Here is a 14003-nt window from a genome sequence, read left to right on the forward strand (position 1 = left end):
AAAGCATGTGTCGAACTGATGCAACTCCAACATTGCTCTCTGCTTTAATGGCAGGGGGAAAACAGGAAAAGAGGAATTGGATTCTCACAGCAACCAACAAGGACCCTGACTTTTATGGTCTGGGGAAACAAGCATGGGGGAAACTTGCTGATGCAGCTGTTACTACCCTTAACCAATAAGCCTTCATACTCTTGATGCAACTCCATCATTGCTCTCTGCGTCAATGGCAGGGGGAAAAGAGGAAAAGGGGAATTGGATTCAGACAGCAACCAACAAGGACACTGAATTTTATTTTCTAGAAAACAAATAAGCATGGGGGTAACTTGCTGATGCAGCTATTACTACACTTAACCAATAAGACTGATACTTTGATGAAACTCCAACACTGCTCTCTGCTTCAATGGCAAGAGGTAACGGGGAATTGGACTCAAATGGCAATAAACAAGTGCCCTGATTTTTACGGTCTGGGAAACTGATAAGCATGGGGGTGATTTGTACGGCAAAGCAGATACTACCATAAGATGCTCAGCAGACTGGATGGATCAATTGGTCCTTTTCTGCCGACGTTTCTATGTAATTCCGACAACAAGCAGTGGCTGTTTCCTATTGATTAATAGCAGTTTATGGATGTGTATGTGCGAGAGAGAGGGAGGGAGGGAATGTGGCCAAACCTTTTTTAAACCCAGATACACTAACTTCCTTAACCACATCCTTTGGCAATGAATTCCAGAGCTTAATTGTGCATTGAGTGAAAAAGAATTTTCTCTGATTAGTCTTAAATGTGCTACCTGATAACTTCACGATCAATGTAGCTACTAAAAGGTGGCACTGCACTCTACAAACTGAGTATTGTGATCCTTATTTTGGAAATGTCTTTCTGTTATTAGTAAATGTAACATTAGTATTGGCCAAATACATCAATGGAATGTAAAAACAAGTACCACTTTGCTGATGGATTTGTTTCAGAATCAATATTATTTACCATGCCAATTCATTTTAGAGCAGTGTTTAAAATAATAATGATTTATATTAATTTTGGCTTTTGAGGCCGCCTTTCTAAATTTGGTTCAAGGTGGCTTGCAACGTTATTAGTGTTCAGGTACGAAATGTTTACCATTTTCACAGAGGACACGATTCATCTAAGTTGGGGATTTAGAAACATTTACAGCCAAAAGATATTTGGTGAGTTTGATGAATAAAAATAAATGTGCTGGACATTAAAAAAAACATACGGCAGAGAGATTCTGCACGCCTAGCAAAACCCGCGTAAACCCCCAAAATCCAGGTCTCCATGCAGTACATAATCAGCCTCCTTACAATATGAATTAACAATATGAATATGCAGAGTCAATCTGCTAACATTACCAGCATCTGGAATGGGTCTGTATAAGGGGGTGATTGAACTAATTGCAAGAAGCCATAGGTCAGTCACTACACTGCCTCCTTTAAATACAATCCCATAGACTTCAATGGGGAAATTGGAAAATTATTGATCTTTCTTTCACCATGGAAAAAGTCTGTCCTAAACAGAAGGATGATAAAATACTGTACAGGAGGCTAATCCAAATTTCTTTTTTTTTTCAGTAATCTTGTGAGCATCATCTTTTACGACAGCTGCCATCTGGCAAACACATGAATATTTCCTGCTGCTCACCTTCCAAAAGCCGAGAATTTAGGTGACAAGTCCAAAATTCTTCTGTCTTAAATGTAATACACGAGCCTCATTCTTCAAGAGGATTTGATTCGTAGGAATGGGAAACACTGCACCCAATTTAATAGAGCCAAATTTAGTATAACACTGTACATGACTTAAATATTCAATTAATGGCTTGATCCTGTCCCAGCAGTTTCTGCTTAAGCGAGACTGGATAATCTCATAAATCAGCGCACATAAATAGCAGATGTTAACTGTTAGGTCATCCTCTGTCCTTTTATGTCGGATGTTTTCATGACTTTGTATTTATCATGCTGACGAAGGCCTCGCCATGATGGGGGGTCTTCTTCAGTGTAGATTAACAGCAATGTCTGCACATTATTTTCTGCAGTATTCCTCATCTCTGATTGTTGTCTGCCAGTCCTAAGGCCCGGGTGTTCTGTGCCCAACGTAATGCTTTCCCGTCAGTGTCCATGGTAAATAATGAAGTGCAGAGCCCCTTGATTTTAAGCAGAAAGTTAGCATGATAATAATTATTAACACCCTTTGGTGTAACCCAGAAGGAGCATACACGATTAGATGGGAATTGGTAACGTACACCCTATGGCCGTGCCAGGATTCTCTCGGCCTTGCTGCTGGGTGTAGTTGGGGGCTGTGTTTTCACTTTATCTGCTCACTCAGTGCCACCTTCCATGAATACCTAAGAGGCTGACGTACAAAGACATCTGTTCTGGTAACTTTTAAGTAGAACTTTCCCGTTACCAGGACGGTCCCCTCCAAGAATCTGACTTTCTGCCCCACTGACCAGTGACATTTTACCTGGGCAATAAGAGGGTGGACGGGTGGCATTCCAAGTGAAGCTGGGCAGCGCTGATATTGAGCGCTACCTGACTGGGCATAGCTAGAGGTCTGGTCAAAATGCTGATCTGAAGCAGCCGGGTAACCGTGGCCGGGTACATGTGGTGTGTGGCAGGCTTGCGTGCCCCGGCTGGAGTTACCCAGGTGACTTCTTGCTCACCACCCCGCTGCAGTTCCTCCTCTACATTTGCTTTCGTAGAAAAAAAAAAATAATGTAATGAAGGAGCAACTCGCGTCCTTCTTTTGCTTTAAGATCCACAGAGGCACCGCATATGCCCAGGGGAAGTTACGGGAGATCCACCCGCGTTACCGGACAGCTTCCTGGACGGGGCCCACCCATCTCTGTGTTTGCCATGGAGATCTGCTGCTTCTCAGCACTTTTCACCGGATTTCATTTCGCTTAAAATTTCAAACCATGGCTCACAGATTAAAGCTCCGAGCCCTGGAAAGGGTTAAAACCTCAGCCACCGGCCAGGCTTCTGATTTCCCACCTTTGCACCGACCCACCGGGTTTCCAAGTCATGAAAGGAAGGACCACAGGGGTCCTACCCTGGGCAGATTTAAACTGCTCACAAGCTTTGCCAGACCCCCCGCCTGGCTCCAGCTCATCTCACCGTGGGCCATATCAAGCAAAACCGAATGGGGGCTGCGTGTGTGTGTGTGTAATGTTTGCCCTTCTAGCAGTCTAACCCTATGCTGGGCTCGGCCTTTGTTCTGCTCCTTGTACTGGGACTGCTTTACACCTGCCTCCCACAGCCTGCCCGCATCAAAGCAGGTCGCTGGCTTTGTTTCTGTCGGCAGCTCCTCTTCCTTGTCTCCTTCATCTTTCTTTCTCATCTTCCTTTTGCCTTTTAGCAGCCTAATAACTTCTTGAACGTCACACAAGGGTTTCCTTCCTGCAGTCCCGCGCGTGCAGCGCACGTGCGGCCGCTCTCCCGGGCCCTGCTGCTCCCCTGCCTTAGACATAACTTGTCCGGACCCTCGCGCCAGGCAGAAAGTGCATCTGAATCTCAGCGCCCCCGATGGCTGCGGACTGACGCCTCCCTCACTCTCCAGCCGCACGGAGTCAACTTGGCTGGGGGATGTTTCGCTGCCGGTTTCAGGATCAGATGCCACTTTACCCCCTCCCCCCGGGTCACCCTTTCCTTTCGCTTTGCATATTGGCTTCCCACCGGTGAGCCTGCTGATAAATGCGGGCACCCTGATGGACTCTGAACGCCAAGGCCTTAGGGAAGGACCTGTGTCAGAGGGGGAAGAAGAAGATGCAGCAGCAGGAAACTGAAAGAGGACTTTAAGTAGCCAGGGCTCATCCAGCTTAGGGCAGCCCGAGAAAAGGAACCGAACGGAAACTCAAGTAACTAACTCCTTGCAACATTCAGAGCAGCGCCATCTGGTGGCCTTACCATAGATTGCAACCTTTTGAGGAGATTGGACCCCCTTCAGCCTCCAAACATTTCACTTTAATGTTTACATGCACTTAAATGTCACATGGAAAACGTATCAATGCAATATTAAATAAAGAATAATTCTGATATAAACTGTGCTCGCGCACCTGCCCTGCCCGTACGGTCTCTTCATAGGTGCTACAACACTCACCCAACCCTATGGCCCCCTCTCTCTTGCCCTGTTACCCTCCACCCACAGCCCCTTCCCGAGTTCTCTCCCTCCTGCTCTTTCACCTTTGTGCTTCTCTCCCTCCTGCCCTCCCCCTGTGACCCCTTCCTTCTGCCTTTCCTGTACCTGCTTAACTCTATCCATGGCCCCTTCCCTAACGCCTTCCCTTCCATCCTCTCCCTCATGTGGTCCCTTTCCTTATTCCACTCAAGGTCCCATCCTTTAAGAGTACTGCATCCCTCCATGGCCCCTTCCCAAGTAGCTTCCCTTCCTCCATCATCCCTTCCTGAGTACATAAGAAGCTGCCATGCTGGGTCAGACCAAGGGTCCATCAAGCCCAGCATCCTGTTTCCAACAGTGGCCAATCCAGGCCATAAGAACCTGGCAAGGACCCAAACACTATGTGGTGTCTCTTGGCCTCTTCCTCTTGCAGCCGTTTCCCTTGTCCACTCCCCCTCCTACTCTGCCCCTATGACCTCATCCCAAGTGTTGCCCTTTCTGTCCCCCACCCTTTTAAGGCCGCTTTCCAAGTGCTTTCACTCCTGTGCTCTCCCTCTTCCCCTCTCCTCCCTGTGCCTTTTCACTCCTGTCCCTCTTCCTTCCCCCCACCCCCCCCCCCCCGTGGCTGTACTACTCTCTCAATGCAATGTCCTCCCTCGCTATCAGGCCAGCAGGGCAGCCAGAGCACATGTAGCAGTGGCCTGAAATGCTCTTCAGGGTCCTCAGCCTGCCACCTCTAGTCATGTGGAGCAGTGGCTGTCAAAGCTTGGCTCTCGGCAACTCTCTTCCCCACCTCTTCTCTGTGCTGATTTGGGGTTTTCAAGGCTGCAGTCTTCCTCTCCTCCTCTCACATAGGATTGGGCAATGGAATAAGGTAACAGCAACCTCAGAGGTGAGGTTAGCCTGCTTTTTCTCTCAGCAGCTTTGCATTCATTGCCTCCTTCCTAGTTTTGGCAGACCCCCCCTGTCATTTATTTTATTTTATTTATTTTTAATTTTTATATACCGGAATTCCTATATACAATACAAATCAATCCGGTTTACAATAAACAATAAGTTACCCTGGTTGGAGCGGTCCGACCTGGGCTTATTACAAGGAACATTGAACAGTAACAATAAACCATTTAACTTTTTTCGTATTTTGAAACAATATGTGGGTTCAACTTTTTACAAGGAACTTTGAATAGCGACACCTAACCACCAAACGCATTCTTGTTCTGAATATAGTTAGCGGATTAAACTTTGCAAATTAACAGTTGGATAAAGATGATCCAAGTTATGTGGATTGACTGGGTTAAGACCATGTGCATGATAGTTGCAGTGTCATGGTCTTGCGGATCCCTAGGGGTCCCCGGACAACAGGTTGGGAACCACTGCATTAAGCTTTAACTTAGGGCTGTTGAATGTCTCAACAAGAGCTAAGGCTGTCTTCCATCAGGAACCTGCTGCAAACCTTTACCACTGAGTTAAAGGAGGAGATAGCACAGCTCCAGCCGAGCTCATAGGAGAGCAGGGTTCTAATCGATATCAGAGGATTGCAGGCTGCAACGAGCAGGGCGATTCAGTCCTGGGTTTTTGGTTAAAACAGAAATTAGAATCACACAAGAAAACGGTGCCTATAATCCCTGATTTACTAATAGACAGAGAGATGACTCAAGCTCATGAATTGATGTTTTTCAATATTATGACAGGGAGGATCTCTAAAGAGAGGGAAATGACTAAAGCCAGTCGGGTTTGTAGGATATCCGCAATGAATATTCATGAGAAAAATCTGCATATACTGCTGTATGCCAATTTGTCTCATGCATATTCATTGTGGATATCTTCCCCCCCCCCCCCCCAATTGGTTGTGGGGTTTCCCAGGGTAGGTTTGCGATGTCCCTCTGTAGGGTCACCAGAAGGGTCCTCAAGGTGGTCAGCACAGGGCAAGCCAGCCTGGCTTGCCCTTGAGGACCCTTCTGGTGACCCTACAGAGGGACATCGCAAACCTACCCTGGGAAACCCCACAACCAATTGGGGGGGGGGGGGATATCCACAATGAATATGCATGAGACAAATTGGCATACAGCAATATATGCAGATTTTCCTCATGAATATTCATTGCGGATATCCTACAAACCCGACTGGCTTTAGTCATTTCCCTCTCTTTAGAGATCCTCCCTGTCACAATATTGAAAAACATCAATTCATGAGCTTGAGTCATCTCTCTGTCTATTAGTAAATCAGGGATTATAGGCACCATTTTCTTTGTTTGATTCAAAAAGTAGAAATGTCTACAAGGATAATGTTATATTTAAGCAATTCCTGAGCTTCTTAAAGCATTGCCAAGGTAACACCCTCACCCCCCTCCCAGGGCAATGGAGCCGCCAGGTTGGAACCAGCATCCACTGTTACCTCACACACCGGATGTGATTGGTCTAGACTGGCTATGATGTCACAAAGGGCAAGCTTCTACATTAACCCTTCCTCGCTCCCAGACTGTGTTGAAGGTACACTTCCCCATTGTTCTAACAAACCTAAAAGGTCTGTCTGTGTTCCCCTACTATCCCAAATTGTTTGTCTAACTTCAGTATTAAGGGTTATTTTATTGTACAGAGAAGTAAATGAGCAATTTTATTTCTGTGCTAAACAATGTGATTCCCCAAATCAAAGCAGTGCATTAGTGTTCCAGCACAAACAGCTGGCACTGCTGGGAACTGTAGTGCAGTTAGTTAAACCAAACCACTTTTTTTATTTGCTACTCTACTGCATTAGTTTTGCCACTGAGTACAGTTTCCAGCCTTCTGTCAGCAGGGACTCTGTAGTAGGTAGTGTCCAGGAACACATGGGCTGCATTTTTACTGTTCAGCTGGCAGACACATCACCTACCACACAGAGCATCAAGCTGGGGAATCTTATCCATCAATGTGTCACCTTCATCAGATCAGGTAACTTCACTCTGTCGGACAAAGCAATTGCAACCACTTGACTTCCCTTACAGAACACTAGGTACACCGATGATACAAATAAATGCCATTAATATTAATATTATTAAAATAGTTTGAAACCCCACACATCCCCAAGAGACTGAGGTTTGAGTGAGCTACAGGAGAGAAAAGAACAGAACAATACAACTGTGTAACCTGAGCCACAAGCTCAGGAGCCTGACCACTGAATGGATTAGTCAGACATTCAGGTAGGGGATTTGCATGTCATGGTCCCCTGGACCTCTGGGTAATTTTGTAGGAAATATTACTAACCAAAATTCAGAGGGTTTAATCTTCTAAATTACAGAACTACGACTGGGGAAGGGATTTGTGCGAGAAATGTGCTGGAAGACAATACTAGGGAAGCAGACAGATTTTCACCCCGATTAGCAGTGGTATTCAGACACGTTGGGTGTGAAGTTCCCAGAGGCTAAAAAAAAAAAAAGAGGTTGGTTAGAGAGGAATATATGGTTCTTTTTTTTTTTTTTTGCTGTTGGCTTGTCTGAGGTGTGCATATGGTTTTCTCTGTGGACTTGCTTGGTTCTCAGCTGTTTTGGCTGAGCAATGACTCATGTAGTCGCTACTCAGTCTATGAGTAAACTAAAAGCTAAGAAAAGATGATTAGCCATGAGCTACAATCCTTGATTATACAGGATTAAACCCACAGAATGTGAGACAGCCATTAGCCCAATGGTACTGTAAGCCCAAGTGGGAGAAAAACTTTCCTGCTAAGGAAGGAGAACTGAAGGACAGCAGGCAGAGATCAAGCCTCACCCCTCCCCTTTCAGTAAAGGGTGGGGTGAGTCCAGAAAGCAGAGTTGGGTCCCCCAGCAACAGAGGGCTGTCAGTGGCAGTCCATGAGGTGGAGATGGGACCCAACACCCCCCCCCCCCCCCAGGCCAACACTGCCCACCAGCCCAGTTGCATCAGTTCTCTTGTGTGAAACTGGGGACAAAGGGGGGATGATAGTAGCAATGCTTGAATAAGTGGGAATGCACGAGGTCCCCTCTATTCTATAGGTGGTATACTGTGGGGACCAACAACCCCAAATTGCCAAATACTAAATGCTCTTGCTACCTTGTAGAAACGTACCAGATGTGATTGTGTAGACCGGGACTACTAACCATGAGTAGATACATGTGCTGCTTGACATCCTATTAGCCATGTACATAGTCATGTAGAAATGCTTGTTTAGTCTAATAAACCTTTATATATTTGTACTTACTGCCAGCCTTGTTCACAGTCCCATTTGTTTTTCCTGGGGTGAAGGGAGAGAAATCTCACCCACTAACACCTTCTTCCCCAGGTGGAGGCACCAGGCGCCAAGAATGTGAGAACCGACGGAGTCTGCCCTAGGGGGGGCTCCCGCCAAGTCAGTCCCAGACCCAGGAACGCCCCACGAGCTAAGCGGTCAAGGGGGCGTTACAAGTTCATCACATTTCTCTACTAATTTTGCATGCGATACTAAAACAAACGCAACAGACTGTGGAAAATGGCCGTCTCCTTGGACAGCTCATTCTCTGTAAGGCGTTGCAATGGATGGTAGTTACGCCAGGAAGACTGACTGCAAAACAATCTTAGAGGGTCAGGCACAAAGCTGGAGAATGCGTCCCTTTAACAGAGGTGTCATGTGATGTGACTCTAAAAGAATGTAATGCATTTTGCTATCCACATCCCTCCTGGTCTCCACCTAACTACGATGTTTTATGCTTTCCAACGTTCGTAAAGCTGGCTGGGTCCAGTCTTGGAGGGACAGTCCATCGTGGTCCTGCATGGTACGCTATTGAAAAGGTACAATTAGAGCTTACCTTGCTAATTTTCTTTTCTCAAGTCCTGGCAGACTAGTCTTCACAGTGGGTTTCGTCCCCCTGCCAGCAGATGGAGACAGAATTTCAGACCTCTTCCCTGAGACCCTCTCCTTTATAGGCTGGTTCAGCAGGGAAGGCATCAGTAGGTTCTTGACCAAGCTGGTGCTATTTTTTCGAACTTTACCTTCTAATCCTTGCTGTTTCCTGAAACCTGTCCTTCTCTTCCCCCCCAGTCACCCAACCAAGAAGGTGCATGCCACCTGCTCACCTTCCCCACCCCACCCCCACCCCCACCCCCACACACAGAAATGTATCGCTAATACCTTGGCTCCTACACCCTGAGGTAGCCTGAACAAAGAAAAATCAAATAGGAAATTAAAGCATGGCCTGATTCTCGGCCAACGAATGAAAGAGACGGCTCTGGCCAGCCCTTGCCCTTCACCCTGAGGGGGCCACTCACTTGTGGGGGAGGGAAGCTTCCCCCTGCCCCGTTAGTCGCCTTGGGGGATATTATTCCTTCTCCCCAATCTATACAGGTTCTCCTTCTCTTTATTTATTTATTTATTTCCTTTTTAAGGGTGGGAATTTGGACTGGTCCGTCAGGACTTGAGGAAAGAAAATGAGCAAGGTAAGCTCTAATTGTACCTTCCTCTTTGTCCTGCCAGACCAGTCTTCACAATGGGATGTGCCTAAGCCACTGTCATCTTGGATGGGAAAGTCCTATATCTGCTTCCAGGATCCCCACTGTGAATCTCGTGTCCTTCCTTTCGTGGAGATGCCGCTTTTAATGCTTCATAAATGTGTGCCCTGAGGCCCACATGGCTGCCCTGCAAATGTCAGTGGGTGTCACTGGCCTATATTCTGCCCAGGAGGAGACTTGCGCCCTCGTTGAGAGTGGGCCTTCAAGCCTTGCGGCACTTCCTTGCCAATTTTTATATAAGCTAAGGCGATAGCTTCCCTGATCCATCTCGCCATAGAGGTTTTGGACGCTGCCTCTCCTCGCCGAACCCCTGAGTACAGAACAAACGGCCTGTCTGACCCTCTAAACCTGTCTGTAGACTTTAAATACTTCAAGAGGATCCTTCTGAGGGCAAGTCCTTGATCCTCTCTGAATACTCCGCCCCCCTGAATCCCGGTAGGGTGATTGGTCGGTTAAGGTGGAACTCAGATACCCCCTTGGGGAGGAAGGATGGGACTGGCCTAATTGCCATCTTCTCCTTTGAAAAGGAGAGCTATGGCTCCCGGTACGACAGGGCTTGGCTCTCCAATATTTTTCTTGCAGGGCGTGCTTCTACCAAGAAGGCTGTTTTCCAGGTTAGATCTCTTAGCCTCAGCCAGCTCCCTGAGCACCAAGTTCAAGCCCCACGCTGGTACTACCTGCTTGTGCTGTGGCTGTATGTGTTTCACTCCTTGGAGGAACCGAGCGATGTCCAGAAGTGCAGCAATGGAGGCACCTCTGATCCGTCCCCTGTAGCAAGAAACAGCTGCCACCTGGACTCTCCTAGAGCTGGCTGCCAATCCCTTACCCAGGCCGTCCTGTAGGAACTGCAGTATTGCTGCTGGGTCAGCTTTCCCTGGGCTGAGGCCTCTTTGAGTGCACCAGCGCTCAAATGTTCTCTAGGTCCATGCATAGGCCACCGAGGTTGATCTTTTCCTTGCTGTAAGGAGCATTAGCGATTACATCTGCAGAATATCTTCTCTTCTCGAACCTGCCCCTCTCAATAGCCGTGCCGTAATTGAGAATTGAGCTGGATCTGCCATCTTGATTGGTTCTTGCTGTAGAAGGCCTGGCACTGGGCAAAACCTGATTGGCTCCTCTATTCTTAATCTCCTTAAGTCCAAATACCATGGCCGTCTTGGCCAATCTGGTGCTACCAGGATTACCTGTCCCTGGTGATACCCGATTCTGTACAGGACTCTTCCTATCATAGACCAGGAGGGAAACGCATAGAGAAAGGCTTTGGCGAGCTCTTCCTGTGCTAATGCATTGATTCCTTTGGACCCTTGGCTGCCTTGGTATTGCTTCTCTTGGCCATCGTGTCCCACTGGGGGCATCCCCATGGGGACACCATTTCCCGAGACACCCCCTCCGACAGCTCCCACTCTCCTGGGTCCATCTTTCGTAGGTTTAGGAAGTCAGCTTGTATGTTTCCCACTCCTGAAATGTGAGCCACCGAGACGTCTTGGAGGTGGCAGGGAGATGAAACCTACTGAGAAAACTGGTCTGGCAGGACGAAGAGGAACGAGCGGAATCCATTGAGGTTCGGGAAGCTATTTCTGATAGATTAACGTCTATAAGTACTAGAAAATCTATGCAAATAGATGGTTTTCACTTCCCATTCTTGTTTAACCTGTATTTGTTTTTTAAATGCTTTCTTTCTGAATGTGTTTCTATACTGAGGAACAAAAGCTCTTCAAACCTTTTTCTCAGGGCTCGGGAAAGAGCGATGGAGTAATTCATAAGGGCTCGGAGAATGAAACACGAAGGCCCTTTTTTTAATGACGGAAGAAAATGTAATTATCTTGCAGGGTTGAAATATTCCGTCTGACCTGTATAGATTCGTTCCACTGTTATTTATAAAACAATAGGATTCACAAAACACCCCTGGCGCATGCACATACTAAAAGGAGGTTGAGAGGTCCCCGTGAAAAAAAAACGCTTCACAGGGGAAGAAAAGCAGAGACAGAGAAGAAGAGACTGTGAGAGACTAAAAGGGCACGATCAGGCCTATTTCAGCAGCCGCGCTCATTAAACAAAATACTCCTGCCCACAGGCTTTACCCACTCAAAAGGAACTGGAAATGGGGAGGGCTTATGTGGTAAAACGCCAGCTAGGTTTTTTTTTAAGGCATTTGCCTGGCTGGTTCAGAGTCTCGGCCGCGCCAGCAGAGATGGCCCACACCCGCTTCCTCCCCCACGGCTCAGCAGCGTCAGTAAGAACAGCCGGGCCCCCCCTGCAGCCACGGGGACTCAGCCAGCGGCTCCTTAACGGCCAACCTAGGAGGATGGGGGCGCCGTGTCCTGTGGCTCAACTCTGGGGCCGTGGTCTCCACTGCTGCGGCAGCTGCCGCAACTACACTCGGAAGCAAACACAGCGGCTGTGTGCAAGGCCCAGCTTTACACACTCTGAAACTTAAAAATGAAGACGGAACAGTTCACCCTCCGCGGCGTCACTCACACACACCACACACACACACACACAAACACACACACGCACACACACAAACACACGTGCACTCACACACGCACACCACACACACACACACCACACACACACAAACACACACGCACACCACACACACACACAAACACACCACACACACACACACACACACACACAAACACACACCACACACACACCACACACACACACTCACACACAAACACACGCGCACACACACACACACACTCATTCACTCACACACACACACTCACTCACTCACACACTCACTCACTCACACACACACACACACGTGCACTCACACACACACACACCGATCTCAGCATTTGTGAGCAGTTCGGTTATAAGGGGGAGCCAGAATTTGAAGCCAGTTTTTTTGTTTGTTTTGCTTTGTTTTTAAGCAGGAGATATTTGCTGCTCGAAAATAAAATGAAATCAAAGCTTCCATGCAATGCAAACAGCAAGAGGGATGTACACTTGTTTCTGATTTTGCTGAAAGCAGACCGCAGGGGGCATAAGAAAAAGCTGGAGGTAGTGATTCTGTCTGTTATGGATAATCAAGTCAGGGCCCTCCAAAAACTGTTTGTGTTTTCTATTAAAATGGTCCTTTAAGCCGAGAATGGTCGATCAGCTTGCGTCATGAGGTTAACGGTAGTGGAGTTTGAACTGAGGACCCTAAAGTGTTCTCATAGTCAATCTCTCTTTTTCAGGTCCTCAGGGGCCAATATTTAGCACGTCCAGAGGATCTGTTTTATGTTGATTATGTATGTTTTAAAAATTGTATCAGAGCTGGCAAAATATAAGAACAAAAAAATAAATAAAAAATCAAGGCGCACAGTGAGGATGTGCATCCTTCCTTTTTCAGTTTGATTTAAGTCATTTGTTATCAGCTCATTTTCTGACCAAATTTTGTTTTCGGAGGGAGAGCTCGTTCAGATTTTTGGGGTTATTCGTTTTGGAAAATGCGCACGATGTTCGCAAATAGTGTGCACTATTCACGATTAGCCTGCAGCATTTGAAGGGTAGCTTGCTCTATTTGCTGAAACAAATTGCCCAAGCACTTTTGGAAATTTCAGAACGAGACAATTTTCGTCTCTGTCGCCTGCTGCTGGGTTGGGGGATGGGGGGGGGGGGGAGTTCTTTGTGCCTGGTGGGTGGATACCAAGGCCTGAGTGGGCTGTCCTCTGTGACTGAGAGCATCCAAAATACGCTGAATGTGACAAACCTGGGAACTTCTGGCCAGCTGCTGGATCAGAAGCCTGAAATCAAGGAGGAGCTCTGCTTGCCAGGCTCGCCCCATTTCGATGGCTTCTGCAAGAATAGAGAGCGGTCTTCCAAAGCTGCACAGGCACATCTTGCTACTTTCACAAATTGCATTGGTTTTTTTTTTTGCGTTTTGTTTTGAAACATACCCTGACATGTGTACCAACGTGCATTTGCAGTGTGCAAATAATCCAGTCCATAAGCGCAGTGCTTGTACAGCATTGAAATCAGCACTAAGGCCAAACCAAGCCACAGAGACGAGGCACTGGCCTTTTATACTCAGCACAGATTAGCAAGCTGATCCGTATATTTATTTAGGCTTGTAGGTATTTAAATATTTACCAACATTAAACACCAAGGGGATGTGTAAATATTCCAGAACTTGATATTGTTCTGAACTAATATTCTTTGTATAATATTATGCAAATTGCAGAATCTTTTTTTTTTTTTTTTTTGCACGTCAAGGGGGATATCCCAAGGCAGTCATTCACCAACTGGAAACAGATAAAGTTTTAATAATAAACAGTGAAGACAAATAAGTCAGAAAATTTGCGCAATGCTAATAAGTGATCAGGTATGACCCGAGGGTAGTTTATTAGATGAACAAGTACATTGTATTAGCTGATATTACCCAAGTGGCTTCATCTTCCAAGAAATGT

The sequence above is a fragment of the Rhinatrema bivittatum genome, chromosome 8 (genome assembly GCF_901001135.1).
Source record: "Rhinatrema bivittatum chromosome 8, aRhiBiv1.1, whole genome shotgun sequence".
Classification (NCBI taxonomy): domain Eukaryota; kingdom Metazoa; phylum Chordata; class Amphibia; order Gymnophiona; family Rhinatrematidae; genus Rhinatrema; species Rhinatrema bivittatum.